Source organism: Cygnus olor, chromosome 6, assembly GCF_009769625.2.
Source record: "Cygnus olor isolate bCygOlo1 chromosome 6, bCygOlo1.pri.v2, whole genome shotgun sequence".
Taxonomy (NCBI): Eukaryota; Metazoa; Chordata; class Aves; order Anseriformes; family Anatidae; genus Cygnus; species Cygnus olor.
Genome location: NC_049174.1, coordinates 20,585,677 through 20,597,811, shown reverse-complemented (window position 1 = coordinate 20,597,811; position 12,135 = coordinate 20,585,677). Strand labels below are relative to the sequence as shown.

Below are 12,135 nucleotides of genomic sequence, written 5' to 3'. Positions count from 1 at the left end.
CTTCTTCAAAAGCAATCTAGGAAATAAATCTATATACTATCTACATATACGCTATACTACACACATCCTGGACATAACTTTTTCTTAGTTAGTCTTCAAGTGGTCCTGTTTTAAAAGCTATGTAGACATTCCTACCCAGATACCATTATGAACCAAATGACCATACTCTCACCTTCCTCTTCCTCTGTTCTAGGAAACCCCAGTGGGCCTGTCATCAGACACACAAAAACACAGTTTCTCTTTCAGCAGGCTCTTAGATATTCTCCTGCACTGAAAGCACAAATGGGTTCTATAACATGAATTAATTTAGCATTGACACTATGAGGCATGGCTGCACACTCAAAGTGCCACTTTCCCCAACCACACAGTAACAGGTTGAAGATTATTGTAAACATCAGAACAAGTATGAGGATTTTTAATGCAGGGATGTATCATACCAGTGATCTTTCTCTCACTACCATATTTTTTCTGCTGCTAATACGAACTCACAACCTCACCACTTGCTTTAACATGATGTTCTAAACTTTACTTTGTTCACATACCAATAAATCCTTCCACATTTTGTTGCTTAACCTTTATTTACCTCATTATTACCTCACTTATCAATTAATACTAACTTCTAAAAATTTTCAGCCATCAAATAACCATTATCTTAACCTGTAATTTTTATTCATAAGCATAACCTTTCTTTCACCATGTAGTTCAAAAAGCAGCAGCCAATAACTGAAATGTTAACCTCTCACTTCCATATCATCCTGATTATCGCAGTGAATAAAATGAGTTTTTTCAATGATTTTAATGGGTCTAATCTTTTATCTAATTAATATATTCTTCTTAACAAAAGAAATATTGGTAAGCTTCCAGACTTTAAATCTCCACTTGAAAATTCCAGTTTCTTCATCAGAGACTTCTCTAAGAAATACTTTTGACTTATAACCAGCCAAGTGGAACAGGGTGTTGCAGGACATGGCTTGCATAGCATTATACTCATCATCCAGAAACAGAACAGATTGTTCTGCAATCTTGCCCTTAATGATATTTAAGCATAGATGCCAGAGGCTGCAGACTAAACCCCAACACCCTGAATCTCATATCTTCAAAAACATCTGTTTTCCTACCTTCTCCATTTGGATAACTCTACTGAGGAACATTGATTGCACTGGTCTTAGTTTCAGAAATAGTAAGATAAAGCATACAAATACACTTGTCACAGCTAAAAGACACACACAAAAAAAGAAAATAACATAAGGAAAGTCTTTTGTGGTATAAAAGTTTTAAATTCTGTTCTAACACTAATCTGAACAGAGGCCTAGGACTAAGCTAGACAAATTTATATAACCACAGCCCAAGGAATTTGATGAGTTTTCACAAAGGTAAGCTTATAACACTGAGTTCCTGATCAAAAAGTTTGAAGCAACTCCAGCTTTAGGCAATACAGAAGAACTTAGATTTTAGTACCCAGGGCTGGCAAAGCCTAAAGGAAATATCAGAAGTAACAATATTCTAAAATTCCATTTCCACCTTGAATACAATTCTAGTGTAATCATGCAGATGAAATCAAATTTACTAAATTTCTGTATAGAAAAAAAATCTGTTTACAGAAACAAAAATTGTATGACACAAATGTTTGAAGCAAACCTCTTTCCTCTAGTATAACAAAAAATGGATGAGAATGAATTTAAAGACTTTCTCCAGCCAGGACATCATGAACCAAGGATAGTTTTTGCAGTTTTAATTGACTTCTATTTCAGTTAATACCTATTTACTTTGCACTTTATGATACAATAATAATTTTTCTATTTGTTTTTGAAATTACAGATGAGTGAATTTATGATTTTTTAAGAAAGAAATCTTTAATTCTTTTATCCAAAATGACTTGCCCAAACAGAACCATTAAAAGCAGCAGCATAACATTACTCACTTTCACTCTTTTGCTAGAATGCCCCTAGGTAAAGAAACAATGCTTACCAGTGATAAATGCAGTGCAAAATTCAGGGCCATGAAGAGATATATAATTCAAGTTAGAATGTTCTTGCATATATGTGGATTATCTCAACAATTAATTCACAAAAAAAAAAAAAAAGTTTGGGACCTAGAGGGTACATTTTAAAAGCTTTATACAGGAGGTATACTCATTAATCCTATTAATGAATAATAGGATTAGTACACACACCACTGATATGTGGCTTTCAAAAAGTTCCACATTTAGATCAAGTTTAAGGAAGCTGATGAAATTAATATATATATATATCTCACAAACTAGTAATATGTCAACCATGATTATTCCTTTCTATTCATGTATAAGCTGCTCAACAGTACTGCTACATCTTTGTTCGAATTACTGCTACTCAAAAGCAGTAATTCTAAGGCAGATTTTATTGTTTTGGCTGCTAACATAAGAAATGTTCCTGTCCTGCTGAATCTTGTTTTTCCTTCTCACATTGTAAAAATAGGCACCCTGATACCTCTGTAAAAGATAGTACGCAGCATAACTGTGTCCTCTACATTAAAGAGGACACATGGGTTAATGGAATGCAGGATCAGCATTTCTCTGACAGCGTCTGCACATCTGGTTGTCTAGCTACAAAATACAACCCAAGCTTTTGGGATTTTCATATATGAAAACAGCTTTTGGGGAAAGTGTCCAAACAAACATCTGTAGTGAGGGTTTTTAATTTGCTCACAGAACAGACACTACATCATGAGGATCAGGCTTATCCACTTCATCTTTCACAGGCAATCTAAAAAATTCCATGTTTAGTTTCCTGAGGATTTGCCTATCTGGTCTCAACAAAAGGACCATAGAAAGCATCAGGTAAAGTCAGTTTTCACAGTTACTATGCTAGTCCATACTAATACGAAACAAATCACAACCACAAGCTCACTTCACACAAGCTGCAAAACAATTTCCATAGAAAAGTGATTCTGGCCAGAGTAAAGTGACATAAAAGAATGATTTTGGTCAAAAATTATGATCAGCTATGCATCATATGAAATTCCTTCCAGGTGTCTTGCATATCTGTCTTACTCTGCAGAAAATTTTCAGACTGGAGTATGTTGAACTATTAGCTGTTTGCACTTGGAAGAATATATATCAAACATCTGATAAAAGCCTTTGAAGGAAAGCAATTGAAGTGAAAGTTGGACACAACTAGTTTTCTTTATCTTGGACAAAGTATTATGGTAAGACAAATTGCATAGGATTACTTCTGCTATTATTTTTGAGTAAAGCACGAGCATTTCTACCAGTACCATTCAATATTTTTGCATCCGAACACTGAGACCTTACATGACAACCGGCTCTACTTCCCAATATACAACAATTTACAGAAAAAAATCAAGGAAAAAAAAGAGAAAATTGAATCCAATTGAAAATTGGCAGGCATAGGCACACTTTAGGTGCAGTAATAAGTGCATGCTCTTCAAGCTTTTCACTTTTATAGATAAGAGTACAATTTAATATTTTAATTCTATGCAGATAGTTATTTTTAGGTCTGTAAAGCTAGCATGAAAATGGTCTAAGCTATGAAGAAGTACTGCCTTCTAGTTTATTCTATAATTTTCTATGCATTGTAAAGGGGTGACACCATTTCTTATGAATTCTAGTGAAAGGTATCAAATTAACCTTAATCACAGTGTTCTGAGTACTTCCTACTATGTAAGTTCAAAGCCTTACAGTCTGAAACCTAAGTATTTTGGACAGATCAAGACAGTGATCCTCAAACGCAGAAATAAACTGAGCTTGGTTTAATACCTGCCCAATCACACAACATGCAGTCTTTGTGAAATGCTACCAAAAGATATCCCCTCCGCCAGAATACCATCAAACACTCTGGGAAATGAAAAGTAGCTCATAAAAGAAAAGTGTTTAGCAATTCAGTTTTTCTGCTCTGTGCATCTGGTGTGGTTCTGAATGCACGACCTATATATAGCATCTCTGGATGAAATAACCAAAGGGCAGAACAATGACAAACTCACTGAGTCACCCAAGCAGAATCCTGCTTCATACTCCCACCCAGGCAGCAAGTTGATAGATACACTGGCCAAGGACGAGCACTACCTTTCACCAATTATACCCTCAGTTTCAAGCAACCTCAAATCAATAATGAAATTAAATTTGAGTATCATTCAAGACAGAAACCTTGCCTACTCCCAGTCTGCTATCAGTTACCATGCTGTTTCAATCCCTATTCAAAGCCATGAAGCTGCCAGCTGCTACGCTGGACCACATGAGCCTCTCTTGCCGCAATATGGAAAAGGTTTAAGCTCGTATTCCAATTCTGATTATTTCTGAAGAAGTCAGCATCTGACATAAAAAGGGAGAGACAACAAAATTAAAAATTAAAAAATAAAATAAAATTAAAAAATTCATCACGGCATGCCAGGCACTCAAGGGAAACATTTCCCAACACAGTGAGAGAACATGCTGAGGGTGCTGCTGAGACACTGACCTTTGTGAGGAGGGAGATTAGGGGCAGGAGGCATTACATGTCTCTTATCTTTCTTCCCCAGTGACAGCCAGTCACTGCAAGGAGTACATTGCACTTACGATAGGGGGTTGTTAAAGGTGCCATATTTCTGCGGGGATTTTTTAAATTTTGTTTCATGAATTCTATTGTATTTTGTTCACACTTGTCAGTCCAGATGTAAGCCTAGAGCAGTATGGGCTTTCATACAGAAAAAGCTATAGCTGTGCTACAGCAGATGAGGGGAACTCAGAGGCTGGGAATAAATGTATATTAATGTGGTACTTTAACAAGTAGTGGTTGTAGGTTGCCTAATTTCCTCATTTTATATATATATATATCTTTGGTGGTGGTGGTTGGTTTAAACTTGAAGGGCTATTTCTTGTCTCCACAAAGCCAATATTCCTGTTTTGTACACATTATTTTTCAGAAAGATATTTGAACCTTATACCTACACATGCTCCTTGACCCAAAAGGTTGAGTTAGTATTACACTTGTCACTAATGGAAAAGTGACTCAGAATAAAAGTGTTGATTAAAAATAGCTTGATACCACTGTGATTAAACATAATTTAGGAGTCCTACCTAAAGGCAAGTAATTTGTGCCATATGCTTGGTCATGCTTGTTGGAAAAATTGTGATTTTTTTTTATATTTAGATATGTTTGGGTTTTGCACACAGACTAGGAAAAGAGATGAGGGAAAAAGCTTTGTAAATCTGAAAGAACATAAACCAACTAGCATTATATATTTAGAGCAATGTAGTCCCTAAGTTACTTGAATGCACACTTGCCAATCCTTCTGGTGACAATTATTTCTTCATTTACTTCAGAGCTATGTCAATATTAGGTTTCAATTTTACTGCATAAATATGTAATTTAAAATAACAAAATATCCATGAAAGTCTTTGTAAACGCTATTAGAGAAAAGGCCTTTCTTTTCATTCCACATGTAGTATCAAGATATTAATGTGAAAGTTCTGTTTATTTAAAAAGCCCACCTCGAGCTCTGTATTATAGTTTCATCACATAGCCCATTCATTGTATCTCTACCTACACATCTGTGCAAAAGTAGCTCATGCAAATCAGGTAGATGATTCCAAGGATCAAACTTTGCCCATCGCACGCCAAGAGTATTTTCAATCAGGGTGCTAAGAACCAGCCATTATATATATATTTTATTAAAGCACAAACTTCACAGAAATTCAAGGTTACGCATACATATCAGTGTTCAAAAGAGTTGAACAATCACATAAGAGGCGTCCACATGCAAGAGATTGAATGTTTAGGTTACTCAATCTGCCTTTATTTTACAGCATTTTCTACTCTTTTGCTCTTGTCTAAATACATACAGGTTAGGAATTCTGGTACTCTAAAATCTGCCCTAACACACCACATGGCCATTTGCTCCACTGACAAAGAATGCAGAAAGTTTTTGACAAAGACTATTTAAGTAGACTTAGCAAATATGGTAAAAGCGTAGTGAGGTTACATAATAGCTAAGCAAAACTGTCTACTTCCATGCAACAGGATGGATCAAAATGCAAACTAACAGTCTGTTCTAACCTCCTTAAACAAGAAGTCCGTGGAAAGTATCATTCATACAAACTTCAACGGATTTCAGTTTGGGCCACATTCTTCCTGGAATTTTATAGCATTTTAAAGTCCACTGTAAGATGTTTATTTAATTAAAATGATGTTCAAAAGGGTAATAAAAGCATTTAAATGGTCTTTATGACACCACTCTTAAGATACCAAAGTGTTCTTATTGCTATCATTAGAAACACAACTGTTTACTTACTTTGAATTAAAAAAATGAAAAACATTCTCTCCTATTCTCAATGTATGGCTAAGCTTTCCTCTGATACTTGCAAAATAGTAAACATACACTATAATTTTCATAGACTAAGGTGATATTTTTTAATAACATGCAAGGAATAAAATGGCTTCTTCCGAATTGTGCTTTTCCATCTGTAAATATTTTTCTCAATGGCCTGAATAGCATGCTGTGAAGAATTATGAATGCCAATATAAGAGGTGCCTTGGATGTTTATACAAATATCCATTCTGAAACTGATAAACATGCAGTTTTATGGACATCACTATTATGTAATTGAACTGGCGGATTTTGCAGAAGCACCTCAGAAAAACTGATAAATAGAAAGCTCTGTTAGATACTGGATAAGTTCCAGGTTAAAGGTTGCCTTATAATTCTCATAAATATGAGCCTATTTTTAATCACAGCACTCAAAAGCAAATACTCATTTAATCCTGCTAACAATAGGAAAACTCTGGTGAAAGGTATGGAAATACACTTTTACTCCCCACAGAAAACACCTCACCCCACAGCATCTCAAACCTCACGATCATATGACAATAATCTGAAATAATAACTATACTACTAAAAATAACTGTGAATTTTTGTCATGTGACTACTGTATATATGTGACAACTTTACATACATAGAAGAGTGGAAAGAAAAGACAGCTCATATCAGGCAAACTTGCATGAACTATGCATAAAGTAGAATTTAACAAGCAGATATGTCTGCAACCAGAACTAGAATCACAGAATTATAGAATCATAGAATAAATACCCCGCTTTGGAAGGGACCCATAAGGATCATCAACTCGAAGTACAGAGTCATTACATGCTTAAACATAAGCAGTACTAAGGCTTAACCTAACAAATGCATCTTTCACTTCACTTCAAGTTGTAGAAAAAGAAGAGGTAAAGAACATCTGTTGGAATCACTGAACCAGAAAAATTGTCCTCTGCAACATCCCAGTCTTAGCGTAACTCAAGAATTCGTTGCATGATTAAACCAAGATTTTAAAAGACCACTGATGTTAATAAAAAGCAAAACTGAGGTTCTAATTTTTAGATGCCTAGAACACTATTTAATCGTGGTGTTCTACAATTAGGCTGCTCTGAAGTTTTTCCTATTATTCACTACGAAATTAGGCTATTCAAAAGTCAGACTTGAATTTCTAATCTCCTTCAATTAAAGGTTGCGTGTAGCTGGGAGCAACTCAGTATAAAATAGAGCCTCTGTAGAGCTAGGCTGGAAACTATTGATTATTTTGGGGAAATTGAAAATATTGTCCCAAATAAAAGTCAAACTAGAATATTTCTACCAACCTAAAAAAAGTCAAAATTCAAGTTATTCAGAATTTTTAGTTTGAGGAATTATTCTTTTCATGCTGAGGAATGAATTTTAAACAACAAGAAAAAGCTGATTTTCTACTGAAAAACTCTTATTTTGAACCTGGAAACCATGTATCAAGATTTTTAAATCAAAAACAGTTCATTCTAAGAAAAATATGTGTTGCATATACAAATAAAATGGAAACTCTTAATTAAAGGTTTATCTGGAAAATATATATATATATATATATTTCAGATTAAAATATTTTCAGTGAGATACAAATGATTAAATTTGTGGTTGCTAGCCGTTCCTTTCTGAATAAAAGGAAGGAAAGATAGTATTGCATGGCAACAGGTCTATGATATATATATGTGATATATGCCCATTATTAAAATACACTTGTATATCCCTAGTCTTAATGAATACAAAACACTCATAAACAGTCTGGTGTTTTCCATGCTCAACTATTTCTGCACTGATTCAGCACTCCCCGGATTTGTCACCTCTGTTGTTTTTTATAGGACAACTGATGGATGGGATCCTCAAAATCTTAGGAAAACTGTCACTAACAGAGAGCTAGCATTCGTAAGTTCTTGTTATTTTATACTCTCAGTCAGGTATATAACTGCTGATTCTTTGATTGTAATGAAATCACCGAACAACATATCTTTTTGCAGATGATTAGAAAATTACCCATTCTTATTAAGAGATTTGCCACATATACAGACTTTGTATTTAGTAACGCTTAGCCTAAAAATAATCAACAAAATATTAAGCCATGACTAAAAGTCACTGTAGAATGTCAGAGAACCCTTCGAACAGCAAAAGCACAGTCTGCCGTATGTACCTGAAATCCCAGGCAGGGTTGAGAAAACATAACACAAGAGTATATTTTTCACCTTCCTGTGCAGGTGCCAGGACGTTTAAAACCATCACTCATAACAGTAAATCAAAACCTCTTGGTATTGCTTGTTGAAACTGGCTTTCAAGACAAAGAGGGAAAAAAAAGACCTTTTAAAATAAGTTTAAGGGAACATATAAATTGTCTGAACACCGCCACGGACAATCAGTTTTAATAGCATATGTCTAACAGCCTAGTATGGTTACATGCTGTTCTGGGAACTTGCCAAAGTATGAGACCCATCCACAAATTATGGAGGGGAGGGGGGGGAAATCAAGGGAAGATCTGTAATAAGCCTGAACTTATACACTTCTTTATCTATTCTAAAACCTTTCATTCATCATCCATCATCATAAAATCAGTGTTCTTGACACAGCATGGATTAACTCTTCACTTTAATAGAGAAATATTTTTTTTTTAAAGCCTGAAATTCTCTATCTATTGACAAACTGTACAGTAATGCATTCAAGATACATCCTACCATGTAACTTCCAGCAGAGCATCTGGTATTAATTAATGACATAAACATCACCGACCCATGGCATGACGCAAGGCTGCCTAAGTTTTGCAGATAGAGAACAGCTAAACGGTGAAGGCCATAGACCAAATCAGCAAGAAATCCTCCAGCACAATTAATAGACGTTAAAAATACTCCCGTTTTAACTTCTGGGAAATGTTTCATGGGAGGAGAGTATTTATTTAAGCAGCATCTACCTCCCTTTTTCCAAATAATTTAAACAAACCTCACTTCTGACAGACACTAGCAACTCTTGTTGCCAAGGGCTCATTTTACCATTTAACACAGTTTTGGTGAGACCAGCTTGAGCAGTACCTAACTGGACTCTTTATAAATATAGCTGCATCTGCCCTGAGAAAGCACAGCAAGGGTCTCTGCTAATGAGCAAGGTTCTGTTGCAGCCATTAAGAGAAAGCTTTCAATAGCTAATAACAGGCCATGATGGCATTTCAAACGCTGAGCCCAGAACCCAAGAATTCAGCATGTAGTTGGCAGAGAGCTCAGAGAGCATTGCTCAGCTTTAATGGCCTATGAAAATAAGGAACTCACAAGTTGCTCTCTTCTCTTCCTACTCCCAACAACCCCATTGCTCCTGAGACTACTTCTCTCTCTCTCTCTGGTGTATATGTGATTCAGTATAGCAAGGATCAGATGAATGTCTTAAGTTGGAAGGGCTCAAACTTTGAAAACATGAAAGATTTGCAGCCTTCCTCCTGTGCACTGTCTCTTATTTTCCCAGCTTGCCACAGGCTCCCAACCACCCCTGTGAAGCACCAAATTCAGCGCATGTGCCTGAAGGTGATGGCAATTTGGGGTGCCACACTGCCTAGCAATGAATGGTGATGTTCTTCATTTGTAGCTGTCTCCACACCTTTACAGAATCTACCTGTTATCCCGAGTTAGGATTGCAGCTAAAGCTAAGACTGAAGAAGTCATCATGCTTCATATAAAAGCAAAATTTATCAAGGAAATTTAACATATATTTATGAAGTAGTCCATGACACAAAAATAAACTTGCCTTTCACAGGAGCTAAATATTTAGGACTCTTTCTTGGCTTTTTTTCTGGACTTCTGATCTTTCTTGTCTTTGCAATTTATGTCTATAGAGCAACGCTATTAGCAAAAAGAGCATTAGAAATTTTAAGCTTATATTTTCTTATATACAACACTTCTAATATTCTAACCTGTGCTGTTTTTCACTACTGCTGAACACTTTAATTTATTTTATGTATCTGTTTCATATCTTCCAGTAGTCAGTGGCTATGGTCATCTAAACAATGCATCCTGAATATCTGCAGCAGTAGGAAAGGCACTGCTGGCATGTGTTGTTAGGCAAAAAACATACAGGAATACTGAAGCATCACTTCAAAATATCTTTTTATATTTCTGGACAGATGTGAAAGAGCTTACTTCCATATTAGTCCATGTAAGCCTAAATAATCTCCTAACAATCTGGGATCTAAAATACATTATTTGTGCATCATTGCTTATTCATTTGACAACAAATTTGATAATGTTTTGGTTTGCTATGGACGACTGAAATTTTGAAGAAACTGTGTAACACAGCAAGCTCACAAAAAATTTACAACTTATGGTGAGTATTCTGTCTGACAGTGGATATCAGCTCAGTGGATGTGAGTGGCAAAATGCCTGTTGATCTTAATAAGTTACACAAACAATGGGTGTTTTGCATCTCCAACACTTACTGAGTACTGGACACTGTCATTTCGTGGTACTCATAGAATCACAGAATCATTGAGGTTGGAAAAGACCTCTAAGATCATCAAGTCCAACTGTTAACCTAGCACTGCCAAGCCTGCCACTAAACTATGTCCCTAAGCACCACATTTACACATCTCTTAAATACCTCCAGGGCTAGTGACTGGCTTGTTCCAATGCTTCACGGCCCTTTCAGTGAAGACATTTTTCCTAATATCCAACCTAAACCTCCCCTGGTGCAACTTGAGGTCATTTTATTCTGTGTATTTCCAGATGTAAAAGCCCCATGAAATAAAACGTATGTTAGTTTTCAGAAATGATGTAAAACAAGTCCAGCTACTCAAATCTACATTAATTCAGCTCTATTTTTATGTAGCAGACAGTTCAATGGGACTGACCTCAGTCAGCCTGATGTCTCCCCTCAAGCCAAAGGTTCATTTGTAACTGTCCAATATCACATCCTTTAGATGTCAAGCAGACTAAGAAGAGAGCAAGCCTTTCCTGCAGGACAGAAAAGTGGTAAAACATCTCAATAAATGAAAGAAATTACTGTGAACTTCCAGGGAATAGCAGTTCAAACTACTCATGCTGGGATTTATAGAAATTACTTTGAGAGGTTAAAGACTTTTCAAAGCTGATATGGTCTGGTAGAAGGATGCACACTTTACACAGAGCTTGGAGTTTGGCCCTACAGTTACAATGGAACTGGAATTAGTTGGAATTTCCCAATTAATATTACAAACCATCATTGTTCTGTAAAATATTTAAAAAAATAATATCAGATTATCTTCTATAAACAACCTTGAAAAGCAAATTTTTCTAGTAAAATCATAGCTATCTCTAAACTACCTTTTCAGCTCTTATTTTCCCTGCCTAGCATAAATAATTCTAAATTTGAAATACCTAGCTGAATGCAGAAATATTTCCTTTCCATTATTACTGCCCAGTGTTAAAGCTGAATATAAAGCATTTCATTACTTTTACATTCACTTTAGGTTTCAAAAGCCAGTGCATTTAAAATAAACATTTGCTGAAAGCTTTATTCCATGTTTCACTTGTAAAAGTCTATTATGATAACATACATAAGATCTAGAGGTTCAGTACAAAGATGAGCGTATCTTCTATATCCACAGCAGGGAGACTGCTATTTCCTCACCTGTCAGGAAGATTTATTCAATTAAGAAAAAAAAAAAAAAGAGAGAGAGAGAGAGAGAGAGAGGGGATATAAATTTTAAAATGCACTGATTTTTTCCTGCATCTCAAGAAATAGCAAAGATCTTAGGAAATTAAGAAAATGGACTCCAACATAGGTATTACAACATTAGACTGTCTGAAATAACTAACTGAACCTCTGGAGAAAAAGTATATATATATTTTTTGCGTATTT

The 12,135-nt window shown here is 35.5% G+C and overlaps 1 protein-coding gene across 33 annotated transcripts in view; it reads left to right on the top strand.

Moving 5' to 3' along the window:
* B3GALT1 (beta-1,3-galactosyltransferase 1) overlaps window positions 1-12,135 on the top strand; it is a 198,576-nt gene that overhangs the window by 147,388 nt on the left and 39,053 nt on the right. For 13 of the 33 annotated variants that reach the window (XR_005820957.1, XR_005820961.1, XR_005820958.1 and 10 more), the window contains 2 exons: window positions 3,036-3,183; window positions 8,133-8,196. The exons of 4 other annotated variants lie outside the window; for them this stretch is intronic. The gene's annotated coding sequence lies outside the window, so the exon portion shown is untranslated. Of the gene's footprint in view, window positions 1-3,006; window positions 3,184-5,993; window positions 6,194-8,132; window positions 8,197-9,768; window positions 9,900-12,135 lie in introns of those variants that run through there. 16 more of the 33 variants (XR_005820969.1, XR_005820979.1, XR_005820975.1 and 13 more) reach the window with 6 other exon arrangements.